Source organism: Budorcas taxicolor, chromosome 6 (assembly GCF_023091745.1).
Source record: "Budorcas taxicolor isolate Tak-1 chromosome 6, Takin1.1, whole genome shotgun sequence".
NCBI lineage: Eukaryota > Metazoa > Chordata > Mammalia > Artiodactyla > Bovidae > Budorcas > Budorcas taxicolor.
This window is the reverse complement of record NC_068915.1, coordinates 91,746,125-91,766,123: the sequence shown is the minus strand read 5'-3', so window position 1 is coordinate 91,766,123 and position 19,999 is coordinate 91,746,125. Positions and strand designations below refer to the sequence as shown.

The 19,999-nt window shown below is 42.4% G+C and overlaps 1 non-coding gene across 1 annotated transcript; it reads right to left on the bottom strand.

Moving 5' to 3' along the window:
* Positions 1–15,988: 15,988 nt before the first annotated feature.
* TRNAA-UGC (transfer RNA alanine (anticodon UGC)) lies at positions 15,989–16,060 on the bottom strand. Its single transcript has one exon. It is a non-coding gene; the product is annotated as a tRNA-Ala (tRNA).
* Between the last annotated feature and the right edge of the window lie 3,939 nt (positions 16,061–19,999).

Sequence of the window (19,999 nt, the reverse complement as noted above, 5' to 3'; positions counted from 1 at the left end):
CATCTGTAGACCAGATTTTGCTTCGGTGTCATTTCTTTTACCATATAGGACTAGATCCTAAAGGTATTAAGTTTTAAATTATTCTAAAAATCATTCTTTGCATTCATTTGACTTGAAGCAATGATTTTCTTTTGTTTTTCAGCAGATTTTTTTTTTTTTTTCTTTTGGCCCAGTGTTCTGGGTGCATGACTTTTTAGGCAGGAGGGCCCTCCTCCAGGAAACTGGTTGCCTGCTCCTGTTCATGGCAGGAAAACAAGAAGGTACTCCTGTTACTGCCCATCTCAAACCTGTGATTGTTCTGTTTGCTTGTGGGGTAGTGGAGACATGAGACAGGTGTGAGCCAGATATGACTAAAGAACATTTATCAATACTACGCTTGATTGTTACTTAAAGTGGGCTAGATCTACCAGTATCACTGGTATGGTTTTGTTTTGTTTTGTTTTGTTTTTGATAGCTAGGGAGAATATTTTAGAATGACTTTATCATTCAACATAAGAATGGAGAAGGGAATATAGTTATACCAAAGGCTTTTTTTTTTTCTGATTGTAGCCATCTTTTACTTAAAGAATTTCCTGAAGATGAAATTTGCTGTTAGTTTTTTATTTTCTATTAATAATAATAAAAAACAATTCAAACATAGTTACAAAAGATATACTCTAGGGAGTAATAAGTTCTAATCATTTTCAATCCCATCAATTACTTTTACTTTTAATTTACTTTTAACTGACTAATGCTAACTAGCATGCATATTTTATCTTTTCTTCCACTATTTTCATTAAGAGCATACTTCATATATTAAAACAATTTTGCTAGCTTACATTTTTAATGGCCAGGAGGTATATCACTATGTTAATATATAATAGTTTGCTTAGCTATTTCTCTACTTTTTGACATGCGGATCATTTCTCACTATAATAGTACTGATATATCTTTTTGAAAAGAATTGTGAGGTCCTTTCATTTCTTGGCTATTTTCCCAGGTGCAATTTAATAGCTTACATTTACATTTACCACTTTGAACTTCAAAAGGATTGAGTCAAATTAAAGTGACATAAGCAAGGAAGTAAAAACTACAGAAATCTGAGTAAACTATAGACTGCATATAATGAATCAATGTTGGTTCATTAATTATAATAAATGTACTATACCTACGTAATATGGAAAACTATGCTGGGGGATATTTTAACTCTATATGCTATCTGCTGAATTTTCCTGTAAATCTAAAGCTGTTCTTAAAAAGCTCATTAGTCAAAAAAAAGAAAAAGTACAGAGCAAAGATGGTAAAACCTTAACATGGAATAGGAGTAAAGGGTAAATAGTTCTTTATACAGTTCTTGCAGCTTTTCTCTAAGTTTAATTTATTTCAAACCAGAAATTTAAAACTATAACTGATTATCCCTGTTTTGGAACCACATCTATCCTAGCTGCTCACCAATAGTTAATCTTGCAATGTAATAAGGGAGGTTGTTTTTATTAACTAAAATTGGTTCCCACCAATGGGAATCTCAAATGGCCTGTTACTAGGCAGAATCTGGGTTCTCCACAACTGGGAAGGGGACAGGTCTGGCCAAGGATAGCCAGAGGCTGAATGTCTCCTGGCCAGGTAAATAAAGGTGCAAGTGCCATCCAACAGGTATATCCCAGAAGCCATTTGAGTTTTAAAAATGTATCTTGAGCCTCTGTCCCCTCTGGTATCGGTTTTCAAAGGACCCGGAATTCCCTGTAGCCTGTTGCCCACCACCTCCTCTCTAATGATTCCCCCACCCCACCATCTTTGTAGAGATACTGTCTGGGGCTGGAAAGAGGTGGACCTGCATGCGTGGGCCAGTGCTATAGCTTGTGGTTAAAAAATATATATATATATCAAGAACAGCAAAAAGGATGAGACTTTCCCTGGTGATCCAGTGGCTAAGACTCCATGCTCTCAATGCAGGGGGCTTGGGTTCCATCCTTGTCAAGGAACTAGATCCCACATACTGCAACTAAAGATCCCACATACCTCAAATAAGATTTTTTAAAAATCCCACAATTAGGACCCAGTGCAGCCAAAAACAAAACAAACCAACAACAAAGAGCAGTTAACAGATTTAACAGTTAACTGCAGTAAACAGATTTTGCTGAAGCCTTTTTTTTTTCCCCTTACAAGCTCTTCTTTGTGGGTCTAACACTTGCACTTGAATCACATGTCTGCTGGAGAAGTAGAACTCCGGGCTGGCTACAAAGGCAGTGAAATTCCCTTTAGAATTAGGTGAGAGCTTCCAGCACAGATTTCCTTTTCCTTTCATCACCGACTCCAAGCAGCTGGACATGTACTTGGCAAGGGCCGGGGTTGTGATCAGATGGAATATTTGGATGTCCCTCTTTCTCACCTCTAGGGCATCTCTGGGAGAGAGGAGTCCCTGCCAGACAGCCAGATTCTCACTGCACTGTCCAAGTTTAAAGATGATAAAATTACACTGAAGTGCGGATGAGATGTTATCATTGCTTATCCAAAGTCTAAGTCTAAACAGTAACTGAATAGCAAAATTTCTCAGAATTAGGAAAGAGGGTTTTAAGTAGTTCTTTAGCTTGTTTTTTTTTTTTAATGTTAAATTTATCAAAGGAGCCAGTTTAGAAATGATAAGTGACTGCTCACCTATTGTATTGTCACAAGATGACAAGACACAAGGCATTTGTCTGAATTGAAACATAGGCATTTTCTCTATTTTTCCCTCAGTTAAGTTCAGTTCAGTAGCTCAGTCGTGTCCGACTCTTTGCAACCCCTTGGACTGCAGCACGCCAGGCCTCCCTGTCCATCACCAACTCCCGGAGCTTACTCATATTCATATCCATTGAGTCAGTGATGCCGTGCAACCATCTCATCCTCTGTTGTCCCCTTCTCCTCCTGCCTTCAATCTTTCCCAGCATCAAGGCCTTTTCCAGTGAGTTGGTTCTTCACATCAGGTGGCCAAAGTTTTGGAGTTTCAGCTTCAGCATCTGTCCTTCCATTGAATATTCAGTACTGATTTCCTTTAGGATTGACTGATTGGATCTCCTTGCAGTCCAAGGGACAGCAAACTAAGGTGAGGTGCTCTGTAAAAATTCCAATTTGGGGATGTCCCTGGTGGTCCAGTGATTAAAACTTCTTGCTTCCAATGCAGGGGATGAGGGTTGTATCGTTGATTAACCTTGATCAACTAAGATTCCACATGTTGCAGGGCAACTAAATCTGCCCACTGCAACTACTGAGACCATGCACTCCCTCCGAACCCCTTGTGCTACAGTTAGAGAGAAGGCCTCTTGGCCACAGTGAAGTGTCCTGCATGACATAACAAAGATCCAGAATGCCCAGTGCTGAACGAAGACCCAATTCAGTCAAAAATAAAAAAATTAATTAATTATAAAAAAATAACCTTCCAGTTTGGGGTCGCTGATGTCCCCAAATTACAGTTTGGTGAATTTTTCAGAATTCATCTTTCATAGCAGAGCTCATTACAGCTGGCCACTTCTGAATTAGAAATAAGTCAAGACCTTGGAAGATGATGGAAAGCAGGTTTTCTCACGTGTGGTCTATGGCTCATCTGCATCATTACATTGCTTGTTAGATAAAAATGATGGATGCCTGAACTCCACCCCAGATTTAACAAAGGCAAATCTTTGGGGCCTGGTCAAAGGCTCTGGTGATTACTATGCTCACTGAAGTTTGAAGAAAAACTTTGCTTTACATTCCTCAGGCACTGTATAATAATTAGAAGTGTGGAGAATTATAGTGGTAAAGAACCTGCCTGCTAATGCAGGAGACACAAGACACTCAAGTTCGATCCCTGGGTTGGGAAGATATCTTGGAGGAGGCCATGGCAACCCACACAAGTATTCTTGCCTGGAGAATCCCATGGACAGAGGAGCCTGGCAGGCTACAGTCTATGGGGTATATTCTAGGTAGTAGTTTCTTATCAGATATATAAGTTCCAAATATTTTTTCCCATTCTGTTGTTATCTTTCACTTCTTAATAATATCATTTGAAACAAAAATGTTCTAAGTTTAGACAAAGTGCAAATTCTTTGGTTGCTAAACTTTTAATATTGTATTTAAGAAACCATTGCTAGGAATTCTCTGGCAGTCCAGTGATTAGGACTCCACACTTCCATTTCTGGGGACCCAAGTTCAATCCCTTGTCAGGGAATTAAGGTCCCACAAGCCGCATGGCATGGCCAGGAAAAAAAAGAAGCCATTGCTCATGAAGGTTTACTCCTATGTTTTCTTCTAAGAGGTTTATAGTTTAGATCTTACATTTAGGTCTTTGACTGATATTGAGTTAACTTTTGTATATGACGTGATGGTGAATTTTATGTGTCAATTTTATGGGCTAAGGGATGCCTAGATGGCTGGTACAACCTATCTGGGTGGATATGTCAGGGTTTATCCAGAAGAGATTAGCATTTCAACTGATATACTGAGGAAAGAAGATCTCCCTCACCAAAGCAGATGAGCATCTTTCAATCCACTGAGGCCCTGAATAGAACAACAAAAAAAGGGAAAGGGCAAATTTACTCTTCTGTTCAAGCAGGCACGTCCATATTTTCATGCCCTTGGACATTGGCACTCCTAGTTCTTGGACCTTTGAAGTCAGATTGGATTTATACTATCAGCCCCTGCAGCTCTCAGACCTTTGGATTCTTACAACATTAGCTTTCCTGGTTCTTAGTCCTTTAGGTTTGGACTAGAACTGCAGCACTGGTTTCCCTGGGCCTCCACAATCTTGTGAGCCAATCCTTCATAATGAGTCTCTTTCTATACATCTGTGTATATCCTATTGGTTCTTTTCTCTGCAGAATCCTGACTAATGTAAATAGGGTTCCAACTTCATTCTTTTGCACATGAATATTCAGTTGTCCCAGTACTATTCTTTTCTCCATTGAATTGTCTTGGCACCCTTGTGGAAATCAGCTGACCAGAAATGTAATAATTGATTTCTAGATTCGAGATTCAGTTCCATTGATCTATACATCTATCTTTACACTAATACCTCACTGAATAGATTACTAGAGCTTTACAATAACTTTCAAAATTAGAAAGTGTGTTTCTAACTTTGTTCTTTTGCAAGAATGTTTGACTATTCTGGGTCCCTGGAATTTCCATATGAATTTTAGGAAGTTTGTAAATTTCTGCAAAGAAAAAAAAAGGCTCATGGGATAGGGAGAACTTCCCTGGTGGTCCAGTGGGTAAGAATCTACCTGCCAGTGCAGGAGACAAGGGTTCAATCTGTGCTCTGGGAAGATCCTACAATCAACAAGGCAACTAAGCCTGTGCTCCGCAACTACTGAGCCAGTGCTCCAGAGTCTGTGAGCTGCAACTACTGAAGCCCGTGCACCTTACAGCCTAATGCTCCACAACAAAGAGAAGCCACCCTAACGAGAAGCCCAAGCAACCCAAACTGGAGAGTAGCTCCCACTTGCTGTGACTAGAGAAAGCCCACACGCAGCAATAAAGACTCTTCAAAGCCAAAAATAAAATAAAAGCAAATAAACAAAACCTTAAAAAAAAGGCATGTGGGATTTCAATAGGCATTATCTGTTGATCGATTTGGAGAGTATTGCCATCTTAACAATGGCACCCCACTCCAGTACTCTTGCCTGGAAAGTCCCATGGGTGGAGGAGCCTGGTAGGCTGCAGTCCATGGGGTCGCAAAGAGTCAGACATGACTGAGCGACTTCACTTTCACTTTTCACTTTCATGCATTGGAGGAGGAAATGGCAACCCACTCCAGTGTTCTTGCCTGGAGAATCCCAGGGACGGGGGAGCCTGGTGGGCTGCCATCTCTGGGGTTGCACAGAGTCGGACACGACTGAAGTGACTTAGCAGCAGCAGCAGCAGCCATCTTAACAATATTAAAATGTCCAATCTATGAACATAAGATGTCTTTCAATTTATTTAGGTCTTTCCTGAAGCATGAGCCCAACCCTATCATTTGAATCCTTCTAGGTTTCTAGAAATCTGTTGGACCTTTTCAAAGCTTCCCATGGATATCTTATTCCCTAGCTTTTCCTTCTAATTTTTTGGTCAATTTCTTGTTTGTCTCAACTGTTGTACTACCTTAGGCAGCTGTGATGTTAAATAACTGCTGTCGATTGTTTTTGACAAGTGTTCCTGTGGAAAAAGCTGTTCTGAGTCACATCAAATAAAGACAAGTCCTTAGAACAAAGTTTTCCAGGGAACTGCCTGGCATATCAAATAATGACAATTCCCTGAGAAAGGTTTTCTAGGGAGTTCCAGCCCCCTTCTTCCCCTTCCAGGGGCTGCCAAGATGCTGGTTTTCACTGTGAATGTGGTGCCATTTGTTTTCAAGGCTATTGTGGAGCTGGGGAAAAGGGGAAGGAATGAGGCAAGTTAAAATTCCACAAAGTTCTCTGTGTTTACTGACATTCAGCCATTTTTTATGAATAAATCCTCCCCTTTGGCCAGTTGCCGGAGTTCTGTAAAACTTGTCTTTGACAGTTGTTGCCAGTGTTCATGCTGTTTTTATGGAAGAGCAACTTTTCATAGGTCCTTCCCCCCACCATCCCCACTATTGTCACTGCCTCTCCACTTCTAACTTGCCATTTATTTTTGAGGAAATCACTTAATTTCTCTGAACCTCTATTTCTCCATTTGGGAAAAGATGAAGATAATAATTCCCCAGAATATCATAAAGATCAAATTACACACACATACATCAGTCCACTGAGGAAGCTACAGAAACCCACAAACACATGAATGTAATTGCTGTGTCCGTTGTTAGCAAGGATTCCAGTTCTCTATGTTCTATCCCATGTCAATCCCACTTCTTTAACCTTTCCTGGTGTGTGAGTTTGTCTCATTATTTTTGATCGTTCAATCAATGTACCACTTTAGATAGTATTGATTATTGAGAATTGTCTCTCTCACCCCAGAATCTAGACTATGAGGAATCAGGAAAGCTCCTTTATCTCCCTTTGCAGCAGAATGAAGAATGTTTGTGTGCATGTGCAGTAAGTAGCCTGCCCGGCTCCTCTGGCCATAGGATTTCCCAGGCAAGAATATTGGATTGGATTGCCATTTCCTTCTCCAGGGGATCTTCCCGACCCAGGGATTGAACCTGCCTCTTTTGTGTCTCATGCATTGGCAGGCAGATTCTTTACCACTAGTGCCACCTAGGAAGAATGAAGAATAAGTCAAAAATTGCTGAAGCAAACAGAAGTAAAGTGATTTGTCTAAGGAACCCACCCACTTCAGTATTCCTGCCTGGAGAATTCCATGGACAGAGGAGCCTGACAGGTTACAGTCCATAGGGTTGAAAAGAGTTGGACAAGACTGAAACGACTTAGCGTGCACACAGCTAACAATTTGTAGACTCAGTACTGATTACCTGGCCTGAATGACTTGCTATTTCCATTATGTCATTTGGTATCCCCTAAGGTTAGGGAGTGGGAAGGACAGAGTTCTTTTGGTACAATTTCTTCTCCATCATATGTGTTATTTTTAGAGACAGTGGGGAAAGATGGGTAATCTGACCCAAAGCCATTAAGATAGAAGTAACATTTTATTTACAATTGATGGACTTTTAGTTTCAACTTAGTAAACGTAAGTTAAGAAACTGATTTGACTTCCTTGACTTCTTTAAATTCTTGATTACTGGGACTTCCCTGGTGGTCCAATTGTTAAGACTCCATACTTCGATGAAGGTGATGTGGGTTCCATCCCTGATAAGAAACTGAGATCCCACATGCCACATGGCACAGCCAAAAACAAACAATTCTTGACTACTTAGTTTATTGTCAATTGCAGATGAGGTTTACTAAGTGGACTAGGAAGTTTTCCTGGAAGTCTATAGCTACTAAGTTGCTATGGATCACTATTACTTTCTTCCTTTCAATCCATAAAGTGTGCACCATTGCCCAAATGGCACAGATAATTATCGCACAGTTACTTTTTGACCTAGTGTGACGCTGTTTGGCCTTAATTCACTGGTCTATGTTCGTCACTGGTGCTTTTTGTGCCACAATTTTTTCTTTACTAAGTTTACTTTATTCCTCAGTTTGCTGAGTGTGCCTTAGAGTAGTTTTTACAGAAATGATATAATGGTGGTAGATCTTCTGGGCCCTTGAATAACTGAGAATGCTTTTCTGTTGGCTTCTGGTGTGAACACCTCAGCTGGACACTGAGGCTTGGATCACAGGCTATTCCCTTTCAAGATGTGGATAAAGGTATATAGACATTCTGTTTATTAATATAGAGCTGCAACATTTCACAAGTCCTAGAGGGAAAATCTGTGTAGATTACAAGAGGGACCGTGCAGAAAGCCTCAGGTCCTGGTTTAAGACTTTCAAATGCTTCTGAGGGTATTTACTGATGTCTTTAAAAGTCTATTAAGCAGCAGTGACTCAGACTGGAGGATGTGGACAGAAGGTTGGAACAGTGTTCAATTTCCATGGCAACAGGAGTAAAACATCCCCAAATAAACTGCCCTCCCTTTGTTGTAGTTTCAGGTTCAAAGGTTCTCAAATACAAAGATCTGAGGTCTAGTCTCCTCCCAACAATGAAAAGGTAGGGAGGCTGAGGCCTCATTAGACCCAGTGGAAGACAGAGCCCAAAGTTCACTAACTCTTGCAGTGGATCCTCCAAGCAAGGCCAATAAACGCCAGGATAACAATCCATGTTCATTTCTATGACATAAGCAATGCATATGGCTTAGCATGCCACACTAATAATAATAATAATTAATAGCTACCATGTTCTACGGAGAAGGCAATGGCAACCCACTCCAGTACTCTTGCCTGGAAAATCCCATGGATGAAGGAGCCTGGTGAGCTGCCGTTTATGGGGTCACACAGAGTCAGACATGACTGAAGCGACTTAGCAGCAGCAACAGCATGTTCTAAATGTTTATACATCTTAATTCATTTAATTCTCAGACAACTTTAGGAGGCTATCAATCACTCATATCATTCCCATTTTATGGATGAAGACATTAAGGGAAAGAAAGGACAAATTGTTAGCTCATAGTTATACCCTTAGCAAGCAGCAGAGCTGGCAATAAAATTGGTTGAGTCTGCTATTGAAGAATCTGATTCTCTCCACCACACTATATTAATATAATAACATAATAAAACTCTATCAATGTAAATATATTTTTAAACAATTTTTTGAAAAGAATCTTTGGTCTCATGCATAGCATGTGGGATCTTAATTTCCAGATGAGGGATCAAACCTGCACCCTTGCGTTGAAAAATGGAGAATTATCCACTGGAATGTCAGGAAGTCCCAACATAACTGAAATCCTTTTTACCTGAGCTGACCTGCTTCTTCTCCTTGCTGTTAAATCACCCTTTCCCCTTTTGTGACAACTTCTGTTACTTATAAACACATTTCTTAAAATTGTACATACTGTGAAGGGGTTTAGATGAGATAATCAGGTTTCCTCTAACTAAAATCCTGTGATCCTGTGAGATTTGTTGTAAAGCAAGATGTTATGCCTATTACAGTCATCCAAATAAACTGAAGTGATAAAATATATTAGAAATGCTGAGGGGAAACAGGTGCACTCACATATGACATAATTCATTCATTAAATTTCTTTTAAGAGCAGTTTGAATGTGTCTGTGTGTGCGTGCATGCGTAGGTATAAAAATCTGGTATTTCCACTTTTAGAGGATTACGTCAGTTAGGAATGTTGTGGCCATAAATAACAAAAATCTTGATGGGGCTTATGATGGCTTAAATGTATAGGGGCTTATGTTGCTGGCCCAGCATGAGGTCTAGAGGTAGGGTTACTGACAAAGTGATCCACAGTCCAGCCTTGTTCAGGTTGGGACACTCTTCTTTCTTGTCTGGTCACAAGAAGACTACCTTTGGCAGCCACAGATGTCCACCATCCAGACCCCTTGGTGCAGAAGGAGAATTCACTGCCAGGCTGTCTTTCTGGATTCCTGGATGGTGTTTGTGTTGAGCAGGCCCATTTCTGCAAGATGCTTGTCAAAAGGACATTAGGGGATGGGCAACAATTAAATGAAGTCTGTAGATTAGAATATAGTAATGTCCTTTGGCCACCGGATTCAAAGAACTGACTCATTGGAAAAGACTGTGATGCTGGAAAAGACTGAAGGCAAAAGGAGAAGGGAGTGGCAGAGGATGAGACGGTTAGATAGCATCACCCACTCAATGGGCATGAATCTGAGCAAACTCTGGGAGATAGTGAAGGACGGGGGAGCCTGATGTGCTGTAGTCCATGGTGTCACAAGGAGCTGGACATGAGACTGAACAACAACAACAACAACAATGAATCAAAGTTAATTACTTGATTTTGATCATTGTACTGTGGTTATGGGGAAAAAAAGGTCCTTGTTTTTATTTTTAATTTTTTGGCTGCCCTGCACAGCTTGTGGGACTTTAGTTCTCTAGACAGGGTCTGAACCCATGTCCCCTGCATGGGAATATAGATTCTTAACTCCTGGATGACCAGGGAAGTCCTCAACTATCCTTGTTTTTAGGAAGTACATACAAAAATCTTTAGAGCGAAAGGGACATTAAATCTACAACTCAGTCGCAAATGGTTAAGGAACAAGTGTAGGAAAGAACGGTAAGCAAACATGGTAAATGTTAACATTTGGGGAATCTGAAATACAGAAATTCTTTTTTACTTGCAACTTCTCTATAAGTTTGGAATTGTTTCAAAGTAAAAAGTGAAATATATTTAAAAAATACTCAGATTCAAACTCAGTCTCACAATACTTGTGAATTTGTCAGGGATAATTAGCGGAAATATATGATACATTGTTAGCAGTTTCAGTTCAGTTCAGTCGCTCAGTCGTGTTTCTAGGTTTGAAGTTTCAGCAATTGTGGCACACAGGACTTAGTTGCCCCGAGGCCTGTGGGATCTTCCCAGACTAGGAATCAAACTGGTGTTCCTTGCATTGCAAAGCAGATTCTAAACCACTGCACCACCAGGGAAGCCCCAGGATTTTTGTTTTTAATTTATGTTGAGGAGTAGCAATTTATTATAGGCATTAGATCAATCAGTAGCGAAACTTTTAAGTAAGGGTACTTAGATAGCATATTCAAAAGCAGAGACATTACTTTGCCGACTAAGGTCCGTCTAGTCAAGGCTATGGTTTTTCTAGTAGTCATGTATGAATGTGAGAGTTGGACTGTGAAGAAGGCTGAGCTCCGAAGAACTGATGTGTTTGAACTGTGGTGTTGGAGAAGACTCTTGAGAGTCCCTTGGACTGCAAGGAGATCCAACCAGTCCATTCTGAAGGAGATCAACCCTGGGATTTCTTTGGAAGGAATGATGCTAAAGCTGAAACTCCAGTACTTTGGCCACCTCATGTGAAGAGTTGACTCATTGGAAAAGACTCTGATGCTGGGAGGGATTGGGGGCAGGAGGAGAAGGGGATGACAGAGGATGAGATGGCTGGATGGCATCACGGACTCGATGGAGGTGAGTTTGAGTGAACTCCGGGAGTCAGTGATGGACAGAGAGGCCTGGCGTGCTGCAATTTCTGGGGTCGCAAAGAGTCGGACACGACTGAGTGACTGAACTGAAGGCTTCCTTGGTGTCTCAGACAGTAAAGAATCCACCTGCAATTCGGGAGACCTGGGTTTGATCCCTGGGTTGGGAAGATCCCCTGGAGGAGGAAATGGCAACCCACTCCAGTATTCTTGCCTGGGAAATCCCACACAGAGAGGAGCCTGGGGTTATGCAAAGAGTCAGACATGACTTAGTGACTAACCAGCAACAATAGTTTGATAGATGGGGATAGACTCCTACCGAGAAAAATAAAGCTTGCCTTTTGGAGCCTGTGGTAGACAGAGGTTCATTGTGAATCTTGAGAGGTGACCAGTGAACCCTTTTCTAGTAGGAGAAGTAGAATACATATGACACCAAGTCAAGCTGGTACAAGTGGTTACGTTCTTTCCAGAAAGGAGAAGAGTAATTGGACCTTCTTGGAAAATAAGTGATAGGATCGTCTGATGGTAAAGATAAGTAACTCTCTGAGAGCTGACATCCTCTGGGTGGCCTGTGTGCAGCTACTATTGAGATTCCAGGGATGGGAAGATCCAGGGTGTAATTTGCTGTCTTCACCAAGGTAGTATGTGCTGCAGTTTACAGAGGCATTTACAACATTGCATAACTGTTCCAACCGGTTCTAATTGTCAGGCACATGATCAGTGTCAGGGTTGGGGCTGGTGTTTGGTGGGGTTTGGACAGAGCAATTGTCAGGAGGACTGGAAGGAATGGAACTTCTCTGTCGAGGCCCCTCCTGCCTCGCCCCTACTCCAGCCTCAGGCCCTAAATATTGCAGAGCCATCCTTAGGTTTCCCTGTACCCCTCATCCTGCTCGACCTTCCCCCATAGCAGAGATAGTGGTCTGTTCCAAAACTGTATCCACTCCAATATGACCTTTCATTTAAAAAAAAAAAAATGCAGGGCTTCCCAGGTGGCTCAATGGTAAAAAAACAACAACAACAAAAACCCACCTATCAGTGGAAGAGACAGGGTTTGATTCCTGGTCAGGGAAGGTCCCATATGTGGTGGAGCAACTAAGCCTGTGTGCCACAACTTCTAAAGCTGTGCTCTAGAGCCAGGGGGCCACAGCAAGAGAAGCCACTGCGGTGAGAAGACCCAAGAACCACAGATAGAGAGTAGCCCCTGCTTGCTGCAATAAGAGAAAGCCCTCGAAGCAACGGAGACCTAGCACAGCCAAAAATAAATAATTAAAATAAAATTTAAACATTCGGTCTTTCATGGCAGGGAATTGCAGAAGCAAAATAATCTGGTGAAACTATCTCATTCTTGGCTGTTCTCAAAGTTGAGTGTTCACATCAGACACCTGGGTGCATAAAATGGTGATTCCTGGGCCCCAGACCAGATCTACTTAGAATCTCTGCAGTGGACCCAAGGAGCTGGTGTGGTCATGAAGATGGAAAATCTCTGTCCTTTCCCATACCTTGGATATTCCAATGGATTTGTAAAACAGGCATCACTTTCTACACTGCTCTGGTAGCTCAGGTGGTAAAGAATATGCCTGCAGTACTCGAGAGCCGGGTTCAGTCCCTGGGTGGGGAAGATCCCCTAGAGAAGGGAATGGCTACCCACTCCATATTCTTGCCTGGAGAATTGTATGGACAGAGGATCCTGGTGGACTACCGTCCATAGGGTTGCAGAGTCAGAGGTGACTGAGTGATTAACACTTTCACTTTTCACTGAGAAGACACACCTAGAAACTTATTAGACAAACTAATTCACAAGCCCCATCCAAATCTCTGAATCAGAATCTCCAAGACCGAGAGGGCTGGGAATCAGTCTTTTAAATCAGCCCCTTGTGTGTGTGTGTGTGTGTGTGTGTGTGTGTGTGTCTGTGTGTATTTTAATCATCAGAAAAGTATGAGCATGCTCCTGGATGATTGAAAAAAAAAAAAAGGACAGGGAAGCCATCATCAGTCTAGCAGAAAACACACATTACAGATAAACCATGAATGGCTACCTTTGAATTAAGTATCCAATTCCAGTTCAGTCTGCTGTGGCCAGTTAGGATGGGGTCACATGGTATAAAATATGACCATTTATATCTTGGAAAGAAATGCCAGGAGTTCTGGAACATAACAAGGACAACAGAAAGCAAAAGTAGGACTTCCCTGGGGTCCAGTGGCTAAGACACCAATGCAGTGGGGCAAGTTCAATCCCTGGTCAGGGAATTTGATCCCACATGCCTCAACTAAAGATCTCACATGTTGCAACTAAGACCTGTCACAGTCAAGTAAATATAGAAATATTTTAAAAAAGAAAAAAGCAAAGGTGTAATCTAACTTCTAAGTAAAAGTTTGAGTGGTTTTCAGTTAATTGCAAATGAAATTGGCAATTCCAAGATGAATGAAGTAAGAAAGGACGTGAAATAAGGGGAGTTTGTGCTGGAAACTGAGTACAAGTGGAGGTCACAGTCTGAGTTCTCAGCAGTGGACTTCATGTTCCCCTTTGCTTGCGCTGTCCTGAGGGGTTCGATGACTTTTACAACTAACGGAGCTCTGCCCTAATCAGAAGGGTTGCTCCGAAGCCAAGGAAATGATACATTATGGAAACTCTGATTCCAGGATCCCCAAAAAATTCCTAAAAGTCTTGCCAATGATGAAATAAGCTCTGAATATAAAAGTAGAGCCCACTTCAATCCAGTGATTACCTGCTACAGTGCCAAACTGTTTGGCCCCACGGCATGTTACGTGCTCCTCTAGACCAACTTTTTGGTTTTAGGACCCTTCCCACTATTAACAAATGAGAATTTACGAGCTTTGTTGAGCTTTTTTGTGGGTTATATTTATTGATGTTTACTGTACCTGATATTAAAGGAGAAATCTTTACCATTTTATTTATTCATTTTAAATTAATAATAGTTAATGTGTATGTTGAGTGCCGAAGAATTGATGCTTTCAAATTGTGGGACTGGAGAAGACTCTTGAGAGTACCTGGGACTGCAAGGAGAACAAACCAGTTAATCCTAAAGGAAATGAATCCTGAATATTCATTGCAAGGACTGATGCTGAAGCTGATCCAATACTTTGGCAAAGAGCTGACTCATTGGAAAAGACCCTGACAATGGCAAAGATTGAAGGCAACAGGAGAAAGGGGCGGCAGAGGGTGAGATAGTTAGATAGTATCATCCACTCAATGGAAAAGAGTTTGAGCAAACTCCTGGACATAGTGAAGGACAGGGAAGCCTGGTGTGCTACAGTCCATGGGGTCTCAAAGAGTCGGACACGACTTAAAGACTTAACAACAACAGTGTTGACATAAATATTTTTCAAAAAAATTAATCGATAGAACTGTCATTGTTTTACAATTTTGGCAAGCATTGTTAATGCCTAGCTTAATAAAAGACAGCTGGATTTCTCATATCTGCTTCTGTGTTCGTCAGGTATGACATCATATGTGCATAGTTCAGTTCAGTTCAGTTCAGTAGCTCAGTCATGTCCGACTCTTTGTGACCCCATGAATCGCAGCACGCCAGGCCTCCCTGTCCATCACCAACTCCCGGCGTTCACTCAGACTCACGTCTATTGAGTCCGTGATGCCATCCAGCCATCTCATCCTCTGTCATCCCCTTCTCCTCCTGCCCCCAATCCCTCCCAGCATCAGAGTCTTTTCCAATGAGTCAACTCTTTGCATGAGGTGGCCAAAGTACTGGAGTTTCAGCTTTAGCAGCAGTCCTTCCAAAGAAATCCCAGGCTGATCTCCTTCAGAATGGACTGGTTGGATCTACTTGCAGTCCAAGGCTCTAGGAAATGCCAGGGAATGCGGGTGAAAAAATGAGAGTGAAAAAAGGCCTCAGTGACTCCCTCAAAAGGTTTGGGGGATTCTCAGATGTCCCCAGACTACATTCTGTGAATTGCTGCTATAGCTATTGCAGTGAATAGGAATATAGGCCAGGCTTTGGAAAACATAAATTATTTTTCTTTCTTAAACGTAAACTTTCTTGCTTGATTCTTAACCTTTTAGTCTTTAGCTTCATAACTCTTTCCATCCCATCACCAGATTCATTCTCCACTGCTAACAGCATCTTAAAATAATGAGTTAACATTTATAGAGCAGTTTTTACATGCCAGAAAGAAAGATAGATAGTCATATCCGACTCTTGCCAATCCATGAACTGTAGCCTGTCAGGCTCCTCTGTCCATGGAATTCTCCAGGCAGGAATACTGAAGTGGGTTGCCATTTCCTTCTCCAGGGGAACTTCCTGACCCAAGAACTGAACTCAAGTCTCCCACATTGCAGGCAGATGCTTTACCGACTAAGCTACGAGGGAAGTTTCAAAGGGAAAGTTGTTCAGTAGTGTCCAACTCCTTGCGACCCCATGGACTGTGGAATATTCCAGGCCAGAAAACTGGAGTGGGTAGACCTTCCCTTCTCCAGGGGATCTTTCCAGCCCAGGGATTGAACCCAGGTATCCCTCATTGCAGACAGATTCTTTACCAGCTGAGTCACAAGGGAAGCCCAAAAATGTGGAGATGCCAGGAATTGAACCCGGGGCCTCATACATGCAAAGCATGTGCTCTACCACTGAGCTACATCCCCTACCCTCTATATGCCAGGTCCTAGACAAAGCACTCTACATGCATTATCTTTTTTCATCTTTCATCTTTGGTCTCTGTCTGTGGTTCCTGGCACAGAGCTTCTAAAACCATTGACATTTGCTAAATGATAAGAGCACTGGGAGGAGCATCTTTTTTTAAATCCCTGGTTCCTAAATCCTTTGGAATTTCCTGGGTAACAGCAGTGTCTTTTGTTCTAGTCAGGTGGCCCTGGGTGGGCTCCTGCATGGGGCCTGGTCACCAGAAAGATCAAGCCACAGTCAGAAACTTGGAATTTTCAGCCACACTCCTTCATTCTCCAGAGAAGGAAGAGGGCTGGAAATGGGTTGATGATCAATCATGCCTACGTGATGAAACCTCCACAAAAATCCCCAAAGGACCAGGTTCTGAGATACTTCTACGTCGGTGAATGCATGGTGGTGCCAGGGAAGGGCACACCTAGAGAGGGCAGGGAAGCCCCCATATATCTGGCCCTACACATTCCTCCCTTCTGGATGTTCATCGTAGCCTTTATCATATCTTTTTACAATCCACTGGTCAACAGTAAGTGAACTGTTTTCTTGAATTCTCTGAGCTGCCATAGCAAATTAATTGATTCTGAGTGGGGAGGGAGTTGTGTATAGTTCATCAGTCAGAAGCACAGGGAACAACCTGGACTTGTGATTATCATCTGAAGTGGGGTTGGGACAGTCTTGCAGGACTGAGCCCTTCACCTGTAGGAGTTGATAGTATTGTTAGGGGAAGCACACTGATTGAAAATGCCCACCCTGGCCAGGCAGGATAGTAACAATTTGCATGAGTTGTTTTATGACAGGAGATCCTGATAAGGAATACGGAACTAATAAGCCACCACCAACCGGAAGAGTTCAGGAAAGGTCAAAAGGAGACACCACATGTCAGTCCACTTCCCAGAATCCCTCTCGCTAGCATCCATCTTGGCTGAGCGATGCATGCGCCACCAGGAAAGACTCAGAATTAGAATGATTGGCCAAAGACCACGCGGAAACTAATCCCATCATCATAAAACCTGAGACTGTGAGCCACGCCGCAGAGCAGTTCTCCTGGGTTCTCTTACCCTACTGCTCTCCACCCAGGTGCCCTTTCCCAATAAAATCTCTTGCTTTGTCAGCACATGTGTCTCCTCAGACAATTCATTTCCGAATGTTAGACAAGAGCACAGTTTCGGGCTCTGGAAGGGGTCCCCCTTCCTGCAAAAGTATCTCCAGGCAGAGTATCAAAACTGAGTTAGGTTGTAAGACACAGAGCTGGTGTCACAGAGCATTATTTGGTGTGGGAAAAACAGCCACTCATCTGGTATCAGAAGTTTTGAGGGATTTCCCCATTGGTACAGTGGATAAGAATCTGCCTTCCAATGCAGGGGACACAGGTTCAATCCCTGGTTCAGGAAGATTCCACATCCCAGGGCCAGTGGGGGGTGGGGTGGGGCAGCAACTAAAATCTGTGCACAACTCCTGAAGCCCGTGAGTCTAGAGGCTGTGTTCCACAAAAAGAGAAGCCACTGCAATGAGAAGCCCAAGCACCTCAATGAAGAATAGCCTGCTCAACAGCAAGACCCAGCGCAACCAAAAATTAATCAATTAAAAGCAAAATAGATTATTGTGAGTTAAAGGAGAAACATATTTTTTTAAAAATGTTCTGAGTGTGGCAATAGTGTGAGACTAAGGGAGACACAAAGGAGGAAAACTGAGGATGGTTTTTTTTTTTTTTTGCATAACCCCTGAGGACAGTTTTATCCTGGGGATAATTATTATCCCTAATTTACTGATGGGGAAAACAGGTCTGGAGAAAGGCAGCAACAGGCTCTGAATTACAGATCAAGTAAGTTAAGAAATCAGGAATTAAACCCAGGGAAGCCCCTGTAGTGAATGAAAGTGAAGCATTTATTGCAGGGCACCAATCAAGGAGTCCTGGCTTCTCTAGTGGCTCAGATGGTAAAGAATCTGCCTGCAATGCAGGAGACCTGGGTTTGATCTCTGGGTCGTGAAGATCCCCTGGAACAGGAAATGGCAACCTGCTCTGGTATTCTTGCCTGGAAAATTCCACGGACAGAAGAGCCTACAGGTTACAGTTCATGGGGTCTTGAAGAGTTGGACACAGTGGAGTGACTAACACCTTCACTTTGAAGCAAGGAGTCAAGGACAGTTAGTGCTTAAAAGACTCTGAACTCCCCAAGGCTTGCAAGGAAAGGTTTTTAAAAACAAGATAAGGGAGGGGGGTGGTGTCAGCTCAAGTACATGCTTCTGACTGGCGGTGAGGTAATTGTGGGAGTCAACATCATCAACCTTCTGGTTCCAACTGGTCTGGGGTCTTCATCCTTGTGGGCAGCAGACAGTTAACTTCTTCCATCTGGTAGGGGTTTCAGTATTTGCAAAACAGCTCAAAGGATGTGACTCAGAGTATCATGTATAGCCCTCGAGGAGGAACTAAAGGTCCTTGACTTGGTTTAGTGGCTGAACTGTTATTATTTTGTCTTGCTTGACTGTTTTCCTTTCTGCGTTTTCTCTTTCCTCTGATTAAACTCACTTTGTGGACCTCAGGGAAGGCCTACAATGCTACGGTTTTTCTACAGACTAGGGGCAGGCAGAGGACAAGGAGGTTGGGAGAGTCTGTTCCAGGAAGACCCCATAGAATCCTGCTCAATTACTTATGCATTCCATGTGCATTTTAAATTGTTTTAAGTTTTTAGAAGTTCAGCTCAGGAGATTACATGTCTATTGGGAATCCTTCAATTTCAAGTTTTCTGTTTTCCTGTGTATTCATCAGGGTTGCTCTATAATCTAACTTTAGAAAGTTTTCAGTCTTTGGCTAAATATTGGTTTGGGGGAAACTTGTTCTTAAACATGCTTTGCATTTGGGAGGAGTATTTTCGTCAATACTTTTTTTCTTCTGGCCACACCATTGTAACAGGAGGGAAAGGGGCAGGGCACAGCTTTTGAAAGAATGACATAGCCCAAGGACACAACATAAACCAGTTGGATTCAAGTGGGACAAAGATGGCAGACAAGACTAGACCTTGATCCTCAATCAGCAAGTGAAATGACACAGCCAGAGGTGCCATGACAGTTCCAAGGGGTCAAAAGATCAAGGAGTGGGTGGTGGTCCAAAACCTGGAAATCACCACCCCTTCTCCCAAATAGTTGGAATAATCCTCCCACTGATGTTGAAGTTGAAACTACAATCCCCTGGTCACCAGATGCGAAGAGCTGGCTCATTTGAAAAGACCCTGATGCTGGGAATGATAGAAGGCAGGAGGAGAAGGGGACGAAAGAGGATGAGATGGTTGGATGGCATCACTGATTCAATGGACAGGAGTTTGAGTAAACTTTGGGAGTTGGTGATGGACACGGAAGCCTGTTGTGCTGCGGTCTATGGGGTTGCAAAGAGTCAGACATGACTGAGGAACTGAACTGAACCGAATCCTCCCACTCATTAGCATATGAAATTCAGTTCAGTTCAATTCAGTTGCTCAGTAGTGTCTGACTCTTTGCAAAGTAGATGTTTTTCAGGAACTCTCTTGCTTTTTTGATGATCCAACAGATGTTGGCAATTTGATCTCTGGTTCCTCTGCCTTTTCTAAATCCAGCTTGAACATCTGGAAGTTCACTGTTCACGTACTGCTGAAGCCTGGCTTGGAGAATTTTGAGCATGACTTTACTAGCGTGTGAGATGAGTGCAATTGTGGAGTAGTTTGAACATTCCTTGGCATTGCCTTTCTTTGGGATTGGAATGAAAACTGACCTTTTCCAGTCCTGTGGCCACTGCTGAGTTTTCCAAATTTGCTGGCATATTGAGTGCAACACTTTCACAGCATCATCTTTCAGGATTTGAAAGAGCTCAACTGGAATTCCATCACCTCCATTAGCTTTGTTTGTAGAGATGCATCCTAAGGCCCACTTGACTT